This window comes from Cryptotermes secundus, unplaced genomic scaffold (genome assembly GCF_002891405.2).
Source record: "Cryptotermes secundus unplaced genomic scaffold, Csec_1.0 scaffold708, whole genome shotgun sequence".
NCBI lineage: Eukaryota > Metazoa > Arthropoda > Insecta > Blattodea > Kalotermitidae > Cryptotermes > Cryptotermes secundus.
The window spans coordinates 2,198,385-2,211,820 of NW_019726238.1; the positions used below are offsets into that span (position 1 = coordinate 2,198,385).

The following is a 13,436-nucleotide window of genomic DNA, read 5'->3' on the forward strand; positions in this document are numbered from 1 at the left end:
CTTGGCCTCGGCACTACATGAAGACCTTCACGTCCTGGCTGCTTTACCCCCGAGGAAACAGCTAGGAGGGCTAGGAGGGCTAGGAGGCTGTGTGTAAGGTTGAGCCTCTCTGGGCTCTTTCGAGGAGGGAAATATCTTCTACCCCTGCTGGGTATCGAACCTCAATTTCTCTGTCGTCCAGCCTGTAGCTTAGCCACTATCCCGCCTTCTCGAATGATATAAAATAGAATCATGAAGATAATATAGCTTAATGGAACACAGTTGCTGAGGAGCTGGTAGTGGCTTATCAGGTGAAGTAATTTTTTGTATTGTGGAACCACAGAATCTATTATCGTATTTACAAATGTCCGTCCTCCCACTCGTCACTATTCTGAGACAGGTATTCAAGTCCAGATAATTATAATATATCCTATGTGTCCTTGGCGACTTTTAGCATAATCTTGCCATCTGTGCTTATGCCTCTCAGACTGTGTACATCACTCCAAATATTTGTTTGCTTGCCCCAAATATCCCCGTCAAAGCCTGAGAGCTGTGTGCAACATGTAACTTGAAACATATGTAGTCTAAGATAGTAAAAAAAAAGTAAAGGTATTCCTTTAGTAGGCCGTGGAGGCCTATAGGGTCGTGAGACCACGAGGCTCCCACATTTTCTAGACAGTCGGCTCACAGATGGCGGTAAGGTTGTCAGCCTTACATAGACATACATAATGAAAACCGCATAATGAGGAGCCATAACTTGTACTCTTCTCCAAGTATAATTAGAATGATCTAGTCAAGGAGGATGAGATGGGCAGGGCATGTAGCACGAATGGGGGCGAAGAGGAATACATATAGGATATTGGTGGAAAAGCCAGAGGGAAAGAAACAACTGGGAAGACCAAGGCGTATGTGGGTTGACAATATTAAAATGGATCTTAGAGGGATAGGATGGGTTGTTATGGATTGGATTGATGTGGCTCAGGATAGGGACCAGTGGAGAGCTCTTGTGAACACGGTAATGAACCTTCGGGTTCCACAAAATGCTGGGAAATTCTTGAGTAGCTCCAGAATTGGCGGCTCCTCAAGAAGGGCTCAGCTCCATGAGTGAGTAAGTGAGTATAAGAGAGAGATAACTCAATGCTGATGAGCTTCGGGTCTCATACTGCTCACACAACATTTAAGGTGAACAAAGGGAAAGCCTGAGAGAGATGGAGCACAGGGGGTGAAATAGAGGGGTGAGAAATACGTACAGACCTGATACGAGAAGACGTGAAGCTGAGAGCCCTCTTGGAAGACCCAAGCTTAGATCGTAAAATTGGTATAAGTTGAAGACTGACCCCGATGTGAACACGATGGGAGTACGTGGGCTGAATTCCTCTAGCACGGGATAGTGTCTACCAGCGAACTGCTGTGAATACAGTAAATAAATTCCTGGCTCAACTTTGGGAGTACCTATGAAATAGCTGAACGACTACTAGCTTCTCAAGGAAGACCCTACACACGGAGTTCGTTGAATATAATACTTTTTCGAAGAATTACATATTTTAAAGTAACCTTGTATATTTTCTGTATCTTGAATTAAGTGACCGTATTTTTGCACCAATGAAAAATATCGACCCCCATCCCCGTGATGTCATTCGTTTTAATTTATGACGACAGGCTGACCCCAGTGTCATTATCATCATACTGAGCTCTATGAAAAACGGGCAACTCGTTATAAAGTTATGACGGATAATAAAGGGAGAGCCTGTATTCTCACTGGAACGCTGTTCCCTCTTGTTGATAACCAGACTAATTGCGTCCGTCGTCCACTTCGGTTACTGTTACAACTCTTGTAAATTTTGTCAGCTGAAATATTACTCACAGGCGATGTCTCGTCATCACAGGATCAATGTAAAGAACTGTGGTAAACGTTTCCAGAATTTGTGAAGGACAAGGAAACAGTTTCTAAACAACAGGAAGAAATATGAATTATATTTATGACGAAATAGAAGCGGTGTGTACTCCGGAATCAAGAAAAAAAAATACCAGCAGAATCCCAGGCAGTATAGTAAGCATTTTTAAGTACTTTTTTTAATTCGCTTAGTGGAGAGGGTGGTGGAGTCCAACTGGGTCCACTCAGAACGGCGGCCACTGATTGGCCTATTGTAGCCTGCCCCTGGTGATTATGATGATGGAGAATTTGGTGGAATGAAGATTGGCAGGGGAAACCGAAGTACTTGGAGAAAACCCGCCTCAACGGAACTTTGTCCACCTCAAATTCCGCTTGACCAGACCCGGGATCGAACCCGGGAAGCCAGCAACTAACCGCTTGAGCTATGGGGCAGCCGTGTAGTAAGCTTAATTTGCTATTTAAAATCTCCTATTATTTTGTTTCACCAAATGATTCTTATATGAAATTAAATATTATTTTAATATTATTATTTTATTTAAATTGCAAATTAGTTGTTACACGTGGCAGTCATACTACAAAAGTAACATACATCACACAGAATAACACCACACTCAAACAAGACACAGCACACAAAACTACACAAGCAATAAAGGACACACNACTGCATAATATAGAGTTCCCTAATCTTTATTGTATAAGTATATGTACGAGTAATATACCAGTTGTTAAGGTGATTAAATCAAGAACGGTATAAGATCAGAACACATACGTAGCACAGATCAGGAGAAAAGGCGTTGACCGAAGAATTACGAAATGATCAATAAAGCCATATGTCAAAGCATCAGTGATGCAATTCACAATTATTGTGACAGACTTTGTGTTCATGTAACCATTTTGAGAATGAATTTATCTGAATCTTAAATTCCTACCTCACAGCAAACACACAGAACTGCATTATAAAAACCAGTCGGTTAATCCTCTTAGGGAAAAACATTGCTGATTATTCTCAAAATCTTACGAAACTCATACATAGGTAAGTAAGCAAGTAAAGCTATCCCTGTGAGAGGCCGTGAAGGCCCATAGGGTTGTGAGGTGTTGAGGTTCCCACATTTTCTAGACAATCGGCTCGAAGATGGCGGTAAGTTTGTCAGACCTACGCGTCGGCCGCCCTTTACCCCCAAGAATATTCATGGTACTCATTTCTGTTAGAGGCTGAGTCGACCCCAGGGCCATAGCGCGGCTGGAAGGATTAGGTCAACTGAAAAAAATCCAGTGACCTCATCTGGACTTGAACCCGCGACCTTCCGGCTTGTAGCGTAGTGCCTCAACAAACTACGCTACCGCATGCCCCCCTCATACATAGGTTCTATGTGCAAAACGTAACATTTCTTGATACTAAAGTGATACACACATAGTGATCATTGTTTTGCGCGGTTACTTTGCAATAAGATTTATGCGCCTTGTCGTATTGGTAATGTAACGGATTTGTTAAACGCATTGCTAGGCAACGGCCACGTAAACACGGTCCAAAAAGCAAAAATAAAACAACGGGTTTATGCAACCCGTTTCTAGGCAACTGCTCGTTAAACACGTTCCCGCGAACACGCAACATTGAGAACTGTGTTCTCTACAACTAGTTGCTAGCGTATTTTCTATGTGGTCCGTGCCGAAAAATTATGATAAATTCCAGAATAATCGAGAAGTCAGCCGTAGTCGAGAACCCATGAGTCAAGGACACGAAGCCGTCAGGGAAAGTAGTTGTGATAATTCAGCTGTGAAGTGTTAACAGACGTTGAAGACTTTATGTGTTATAATTACAGTAATCTTGAGAGTGTAGAAACTATTTGTAGTGAATATCCAGTAAATCGATTCACCAAGCCAAACTCCGTCGTTAGTCTCTGAAACACGTGACAGTATATAAATACAGAATTGTTAAATTGTCATTAAAATAAATTGTGTACTTAGAGTGGTGAAAACTGCTTTCAGGTAGGCCTTCTTCATACATAATAAGAACCATAATAATATAACAATATCACTAGAATTCAAAATGAACACGATATATTTTTCACATTCACGACAACATCGAGGTCGTTACTCAGAACTCAATGCACAGTAGGTACGTGTATATTAAGTACAAAAAGAATAAAAACGAGAACGGAAATAAATATTGACGCTATCTCCACTAACAAAATTAGCTTGCATGCAGTGGACGGTATATAAACTGGAGATAAGGCAAACATTTGTGCAATAATCCTGTGGTGGCTGTTGCAGGCACGGTGAGGAGTCCTGGGCATTCTCTTTAAAGTAAACTGGCCTGAAGTCTTAGCATGAACCCTCGCAAACCACAGTCGTAAAGAAAACCTCCCTTATCGTCAACTTAAAAATGTTCTGTCATAAAACCACGTGAAAACAAAAACAGAGACATCGTGTGTGTGTGTGTGTGAGAGAGTGAGAGAGAGAGAGACAGAAAGTGAAAGCCGTATAACTTTTATCTAAAAAGAAAAGACGTAGATATCAAGAGGGGGTTGGAGGTGTAAAATTCTAAAGGGTTGGCGTCTAGTACTTAAAAATGTAAATGCGCCTGGAAAGAGCTTCGCGGTGTTTGTCAGTCTATTATTACGTATGCGAGATATCATGATGAATTTTCATGAAATTTGGGAGTTTAATGAACTCTGATCGCTGGTCTAGTGGTCAGAGTTCCTGACTACTGATCCAGAGGTCCGGGTTCGATTCCTGGCGCTACCACATTTTCTGAGAATTAGTGGGTCTGTGAACGGGGTCCACTCAGCCTCATGAGGATAATTGAGGAGCTACTTAAATGGAAAAGTAGCGGCTCCGGTCTAGAAAACCGAGATTAGCGGCCGTGGGAATCCGTTGCGTTCACCACGCGACACTCTCTATCGACTAAAGCTGGCACTAACTTCGACGACAAACGGCGATCGCTCGGACGGTATAGTTCGTTCGCAGACTAAAGGCCACGGAGTTTTACTATTCCAGTAAAGGTTGAAACTGAATGAAAATGACGGACACTGCATGACGACGTGTGCTTTTGAAGAAGAGTTTTCGGAGCGAAATATTTTTGGACGAAAGTTTAGAGCAGAGAGCAGCTTGTTTTATGTCCATCGAATATTTTTCGTTTTTTTAGATAATTAAATACAAATTAACGGGCACGACAGAACTCTTACGCTATGTCTGTGTTTCACAACTTATCTCCCTTTAAGATCGTACTGAATTGCTGAATCATGGCTAAAATTTCTTGAAATTTTAGTAACAGATACATTTTATTTTGAAGGGTTCTACCTTCTCGGATAAGAATCCACACAGTCTCATAAAAGTAAACAGACTTCAGAAGAATATGTTGCTTCCATCCTCAGGGTAGAATAAGAAGCCAAGCAAGAAATCGGTACGAAACAAGCAGCAACAAAGAAGGTTCTGCTTACTGCTTACGTGATGTTAGTTTCACAGAAGCCTACAGGTGGAACATATATTGATATATCTTAATACATTTCACCCCACAATTCCTTATTTTCTGAGATATTTTTAATAACCTCCTATCGTCTGTGGATGAATAAGATAATAGATATTTTCCTCAACACCGTGAGGAAGCAACTGAGTAGGTGTCTTCCTTTCCTCACCTGAAGACGGAAACATATGAAGTTTCCGAAACGTCGTGTCCTCTATTACCTGGAATTCCGGACGATGGGAAAATTCCAAAAACCCAGTAATTCTGTGTGTCATCCACCATCGTCAGAAGCCTTTAGAATCAACAAATTATGTTATTGTAATCACAATCTACCGCCACAAATGGCGCCTTTATCAGATGCGACTTCCTCAGGCAAACGGATAACGTCCGACATGTAACTACGGACCGAAGGCAATAGGTTCGACATGCACTGCAGACTCGCCCGGAGAACTGTACGTCGGCTCACGCCACGGGTTTGTACTCAATTTCGTAGCGGAATTTGGCCATAAATATAAAATTTATATCTGTATCCGTGTTTATGTTGGAGTATGAGCCAATGGGGATTCAGATATGGACAGACTGGCTCGGTAAGGGGAACGCATGTAGATTTGAAGAGGCTATAAATAGAAAGAAAGGGATCGTTAATAAGCCAACATGCAATGATTGATTGCCTAATTCCATGAAGCAGAGCTCTTGTGCTTATGTTGTTCTGTTCGCCTCAAATCGACCTAATATGGAAATATAAACTCAATAGCCCCTGGTGCTTTCGGTTGACGTTCAAATACTCGAAAAACTTCGATTTTATGATGAAAAGGATCATTGTTTGTTACTATAGCTTTGTAAACACACCACGCGCATGCGCATAAAGGGCAGAACCCTGCATTCACAGAGTCAGAGAGATGCATACGCCATGCATTCACTTTCACACAGAGTGACTCTCACTCACAGTAGTAACTTTACCCATTCACACCGCATGCACGTGCAGTCACTCATTCTGACCATTAAGCTTTCATATTCATACACTCACAAAGATATACAGGATGTCCGGGTGAAAGNTCACCTGGACAGAGAGATGGCTGGGAGATAGATCGGCAGAAGTGGACCAACCGCTTGGCATCCGAGGTCGCCAGATTTAACCCCACTGAATTTTGGGTTATGTGAAGAACATTGTCTACCAGGTTAAGATCAACGACCTGCAACACCTGAAAGCCCGCATACGGGGTGCTGTGGCTATGGTAACACCAAACATGCTTCAAGTAACATGTCACCAAGGGAGCCCATGTTTTAATTTATTAAGAAAGTTATATACTCAGAAAAAACTTTGATAGTTTCCCTTTGTAGTGGTGTAACACATAAATGTGTACAATAAACTCTTTCTGAGATATAATTATTTTATTTTGGATACCTTTCATCCGGACGCTATATATATTCCACACACTCACGCTCATCAACTTTCGTACTCACATTCATAAGCATATTGTCATATTCTGCGCACGCACAGGTGCTAGCTCACAACCTAACGTTCGCACTAATAAAAAACAAAGCGTAAAATTGAATGTAATTATTATTATTATTATTCATAAATGTATGTATATATTTAAGTCTTCTTTAGATTTATGCTCACTGTTTTATTTCTGTCATATTTATATTGTGTTTAATTATTTTTCTGTATCTTTATATACTCGTGCTAACTTTGTAATTGGCCACTGTGCTGTTAAGTTATTGCACGTAAATAAACATGAATTGAATTGAAATGAACTGAATTGAATTATACTTTTAATTTCTCAATTAAATATTTATATGTTCCATTTCTCAGTTCTTAATAACAACTTAGATTTATATTAATAAAATAATAATTATTATTATTTATTTGTTTACTTGTCTGCATTAATATGTTTTTCTTCCAGTGCTTGCTTGTAATTTGTCTTTGACTTTATGTAGTGTTTGTCCATAGTGTAATTACTTGTATCTACCCTGTGCTCTGTCTGTAACTGGCCTTGTGGCTGTTGGCTCGGCACGTAAATAATAAAGAATTGAATTGAATCATATTTTCTAATACCATCAGAATAATGGCGCCTGTAGTGAAGAAAAAATTTGTCCCATAATTTTAAGGTGAGTGAATATTGACTAACAAGCAAGAAGCGGATTATGAAAATGATATGGTGAACACTTGAATGGTCTCGTGTCTGGATGGACGTGTATTCGTCAGATTACGAAGCAGCGAAAGAATTCCCTCTGAAGTTCTTACCCTTCTAAGGGGTTTAATGCCTAAGGTTGTGTTTGTGTTGTCCCAAACCTCCCCACTGCATCCTAACCATTCACTTAACAGACAAGGTAGCAATTGTATCCCTGTCTAATAACAAAGTCGGATAATGTACCTGATACAGGTTCATTAAATTGTAACTGAAATGCACTGTTGTCGCTATCCTCCTAGTGACAAGTCTGACGTCACTTCTGCAGCTGATACAATGCTGTGTATTATTAAACAGAGCCAATGCAATTCCCTCCAATTGGACATACAGCTGACATTCTGGTTGGTCCACAAACACAGTAACTGTCATGGGCAATTTGCGGGTGCAAAGTGTCAGAAATTTACGTACCTTCAGTAGAGGTCTTCTAACGGTGGTCCGCGAAACCATTAGTGTACGGTTTATTTAACGGCGATCTACGTAGCCTCTTACAAGCCGGAAGATCGCGGGATCGAATCCCAACAACGACGTCGTTTACATTCCCTATAGAACAGACAATACTTTGTAAGATGAGGCACCGACTCAATACGAATTAACATTAATATTAAGAAAGCAGTCTTCTGGGATTTGGCACCGTCTATACGTGGTGTTAACCGAAGTTTCGGAGGAACGTATCGCCTCCATCTGCAGGGTAGAAGGAAAAATATAAGAAATCCGCAATCAGTCTGCTTTTACCGGTTCTCACGGTCTCTTCGCTTGCGGATTTCTTATATTTTTCCTTCTACCCTGCAGATGGAGGCGATACTTTCCTCCGAAACGTCGGTTAACACCACATATACACGGTGCCAAATCCCAGAAGACTGCTTTCTTCATAGTCACCACCGTGAAACCCTCAAATCTTACAACATTAATATTACTGCGTCTACATCACGAGCCTCCAATAACATTTTTTATACACAAAATATAGAATACTCTAATTTGTCCATGGGAACGAAACAAGATCACAAAACCTTTATATAAAGAGCGTTCTAATTAAATGTAATTGATTTTTATGTCTTCACCGAAAATAAATCTCAGACAAACAGCTGACAGGCGGAGTTATTTAACAATTTTAACCAGACGCGGAAGAGGAAAAGTGTTTCGACTCCTGGTCTAGAAGCCACATCAAGCGTCAGTGCTACAGCATGACTGGAAGCGTTCTCTCTCTCTTTCTATACACGCGCACGCGCGAAACGCGACCTTGTAGGGTCTCTAATCGAACAGTGAATCTTCCCTCTTCAGTGACCTGACTCATAAGGGCTGCACGGTGCATATCGTTGAGCCGTAGCAGAATGTTAGAGCTTTAACTGAATTGAAAAGACACTTCTTTGTGTTCCTCAGGGTTCAGGGGGCGCATCCCTTGCCACACCGCAACGTTTACCTCTCGTACATGTTATTTATTATCCCCGCTCGCTGGCCACGTCCCCCGAACCAAAGAAGAGCAATGCTGTTGTCAATTGGAATTCAGCTGTTCGACGATCCTTTGGCAAATATGACGTCACAGTTAATGAAGCTCGTGTCTGTGCTACGTCACATCAATAAATAAGGCCAGATGTTTATGAGATTCTGTCCAGAGAAATGTGCCGCGTATTTCTGCCGCTAATGAAGGAGTGACGCACACCTGGTATGTCCCTTATCGTCCTTTGCCATTCAATTACAATGTGCCAATATGTGGACTACAGCCCACGTAATAAGGTTACGGTTTTCTGCCTCAGGACGCAGTTTCGTACACCGGTACCAGATTACACGGTGGTACATCAAAAAACCTGTAATCTTAATATTTACTGCAGTGAGAACAGATTATATTCACAGCTTGCTTAAGATATTTGACAGGGCGTTATTAATTACATCATTAATAATTGTTTAATTCTGAGTTTAGCTTTCAGGAGTCGTGTTTTCATGTAGATCACATCCAGGGGATGGGAAATAATGGCTGAGCTTCTGCTTCTGACAAAGCAGCCTCAATTGAACCCACGTATTTGCAGCCCTGAGGTGCAGTACGGCGGCAGCTGTAAGGGACAGCTCAGGGACGAAAGGAATCCGGACCACGCTGTACTGTAGGAGTCTGATATGCGGCCAAACTACGATAAAGCAGTCCTCAAACAAAATTCTGTTACACTCTCCTCTCTGCGTAGTTTAACTACGGAACCCGTTAATAGATGTCGTTAAGGATGATGGTAACTTCTGGAATATGAGCACGAAGGATACTTTAAAAGCTTAGGATGGTGTGTGGACCTCCTCTGTGGTCTAGTGGTCAGAGATCCTGGCTACAGATCCAGAGGTCCGGGTTCGATTCTTGGCGCTACCAGATTTTTTCTGATAAGTAATGGGTCTGGAAGGGGTCCACTGAGCCTCGTGATGATAATTGAGGAGCTATTTTAAAGAAATAGCGGCTCCGGTCTAGAAAACCGAAATTAACGGCCGTGGGGATTAGCTGCGCTGACCACGCAACATCCTCTATCCGCAAAAAGTTGGCACTAAACTTCGCGGACACGCGGCGGTCGCTCGGTCGGTATAATTCGCTTGCGGACCGAAACCACGGAGTTCTTCCTGTTTTTTTTTTTTTTTACTAAAATCACTTGTCATGATAGATAAGCAGTTCTTTATTATTAAAGATTTTCGCAATGGTGAGAAATTTTATGGAGATTTTCTGGGTTATGGCCCCGGATAATCTTTCAGGTAGTCACCAATATTTCGAAATAATATGCTGCCTCCATCTTCAGAGCAGAAAAACCATAAATTGGTAATCACCTATTAGACTCAATTGTGTTACAACACAGAAGTTCACACTCGAAAGAAATCTTATTATTTCAACCCAGTTTACTTTATGAAAGCTCACGGAGAGAGGAAATGAAAATGAAATATTTTCATTTATTCTCAAATAATATTCAACTGTATTTAAACCCTCCAGTTGAAACAGAGTCATTAAATGTTAATGAAAATGGCTGACTATTTTTATTCTATTGTCTTTCCAAGAAGTCATTGCAGTAATAACTACAATTATGTGCAGAATGTATCAAAATACCATTTAGTTTATATTTTATTATAAAAAAAATGCAAGCAATTCAACGAAAATTTGAATAAATACCAAAATTCCCCATTGAAATTTCAGCGACATTTATGCAACTAATTTAACAATCGGTGTCCGTTTTTCCCACGAGATAAGAATATTTGCCGGACAACTGTACCGAATGGGTAAGGTGCAAGTTAACGTGGCTTCTGCACAGGATCGAAGTACAAATATGTACCCTGCACTGCATACTTACTGGGCTTGATTGAATACAGTTTTGTTAACTCCCCCATCCCAGAATCCAAGCGAATGTGTACACAAATGAAGCCTCCCCCCTACTTCCCAACCGTTAATGTGTACAATCATAAATAACTTGTCGTGGTTGTTTTATTAATCCAATTTGCCTGGAGCAATCTCAGATTCACGCATCGGTGGCATTGCACCCATTAGGGGTGCGTTAGAACAAACCCTTAACTGTTTCGAATTAGCGTTTTAGTGGTGACTGAACAAAAAAAAAAGTATTTTAAATCTACAGTAAATAAGGGTCCGTAGGAAAGGAATGAAAATTTCTTAGGTTGTTACATTTCAAAGCCCAGAGGCAACTAACTGCAGTCTTTTCATCAGTTTTATTTCACATCGAAAACTCTGCACTTTTCTCACTGTGAACTTACATGTTTTCTTCTGTGATTCTCTACGTAAGCAGTTATTATTTCCCTGCACACATCAGCCGACTGGTCTTCGAAATGGAACAAAAGTACGTCTTCTCTGTTGTATGAACTGAATGCTTAAATATTATTTAGATTAACTTCATGCTTCAAAGAGATAGATTAAATTTTTATGTAATTACCGAGTTTAATCCTGTGTGTGTTTAATCGTAGCACAGAAAATGCTGATGTTACCGTTCTGCTAAAAGGCAGATAATTGTTACACATATTGAAAATTTGGCTGAACTTCTCATGCCTAATTACGTGCACTATTTGTGCGTTCTCCACGTAAGCTTTAGAATTATATCGACAGGAGATTGGCAGGAAATTCAATTAGTTCGTTTTCATTAAAAAAAAATTACGGCGTGGATCAAATCATTTTGCTGTGTTCTGGGTTACAAAACTTGCTGTAGCCCTACAGGTGGGTAGTCACGTTGCACCCCCCCCCGCCCCTCCCTCTGCGGTAGACAGAAACTATGTATCAGCGAGAGGTTTGGCGCAATGGTAACAGGTCTCACTTCTATTCGGATGGTATCTGTTTCGAATCTCGGTTATCTGGAAGGGAATTGTGACGAGTTCCTCATTTCTTCAGCTAGATGTTAGGATAGTACGTTCAAGTAAGTCAGGATCGGTTCTATAAAATTATCAATAAATAAATAATCCTCTAACTCAGTGGAGCAGAAATTTCCTTGTAAAGCTGATCAAGAAATTCTTCGCATTTTATGAGACCGGAATGGTTATTACCACGTTCAAACCGTTCGAGATTGATCTATCGATGGCTCTATGGTCTTTTTTTTTTTGTAGGACCTCAGCTGCTTTCTCAGTTTCTTAATCATATACGCAGTCGGTAGGACACTTTGGATGGGTGATCAGCCCGTCGCAAGGCCGCTACCTACAGAAGAACAGCACAAAAACAGAATAAACGCAAACATCCATGTCTTGAGCGGGAATCGAACTCACGATTCAAACGTTCGAGTGAGCGAAGGCAGTTCATACTTTTGGCCGCGCGGCCACTGTGATAGGCACGATCTACTTAGAGACAGGAGCAGCTGCTGCTGTATATAGGAAAGAGTTTCTGTCGTTATAAATTTATGGGAACCTATTTAATGAGAACCCTATATGTACTTTTTCTACGTCCAAATTTTAAAGAGAGAGAATTTTTTGTTTTAGAATTTATTAAATTGCGTTGCCATGAAGCGTTATCCATCCTACATGCAGTTAAGGTGGAAAAAGTAAGCTCTGAAGGATGATGATGTACTAAATAAATAACAAACTAACTAACTAACTAACTGGCTGACTGACTGGCGGTGTGAGTGAATGCGTGGCTGTGCAAACTGAACAACTAATCAACTAACTTATTAATCTCATGGAGCAGTGTACTCATTGAAAACCTAATAGTCGCTCATCTGGTCAATAAATTCCCATTCTTCTGCGAAACCCGAGGGACATTTCCGAGAATGTCATGGTATGTGTTGTTCGGGAGGGGCATGCGGTAGCGTAGTTGGTTGAGGCACTATGATACAAGCCTGAAGGTCGCGAGATCGAATCCAGATGAGGTAATTTTTATCAATTTATTTAACACTTCCAGCCGTACTATGGCCCTGGAGTCGACCCAGTCTCTAACAGAAATGAGTACCAGGAATATTGTTAGGGGTAAAGGGCGGCCTGCGCATAAGGCTGACTTCACTGCCATCTGTGAGCCGACCTCTAGAAGACGTAAGAGTCTCGAATTCTCACATCCCTATGGGTCTCCACGGCCTGTTACAGGGATACATTTACTTTTTTACTTTGATGACCTGTGTGTAGGAGGGAAGTGTGTGTTAATTAGACAGAAAATATACGTGTAACGCAACATTTGAAGTTTAAATACTCGAATTGTGGCGTCATGTCTTTACTATCGTAAACTCAGATGTAATAAATGGATGAGGTGACATTCGCTTCGTTGCCATGGCAACCCCAGTATACTCTTGTCATTGAAGTAGGGATCAGATCCAGGCACGCTCAAAACGCATTTGGTTCTTAGTGTAAAATGTCAGTTTTTGTCCGATTTCAACCAAAAATGAAATATGTAGGCAGGTTTACTCGTCAGAAATTGTCACGAAAATCCATATAGTCTGAACCGATTTTTTCCCACGGAGAGAGAGACGCGGCCGGACTG

General features: G+C 41.0%; 1 long non-coding RNA gene across 1 annotated transcript in view; it reads right to left on the reverse strand.

The window, feature by feature from the left end:
- LOC117282278 overlaps positions 1-13,436 on the reverse strand; it is a 130,484-nt gene that overhangs the window by 79,667 nt on the left and 37,381 nt on the right. Inside the window, exon 2 of the long non-coding RNA XR_004512988.1 lies at positions 7,937-8,068. This is a non-coding gene — a long non-coding RNA (uncharacterized LOC117282278). The remainder of the gene's footprint in view (positions 1-7,936; positions 8,069-13,436) is intronic.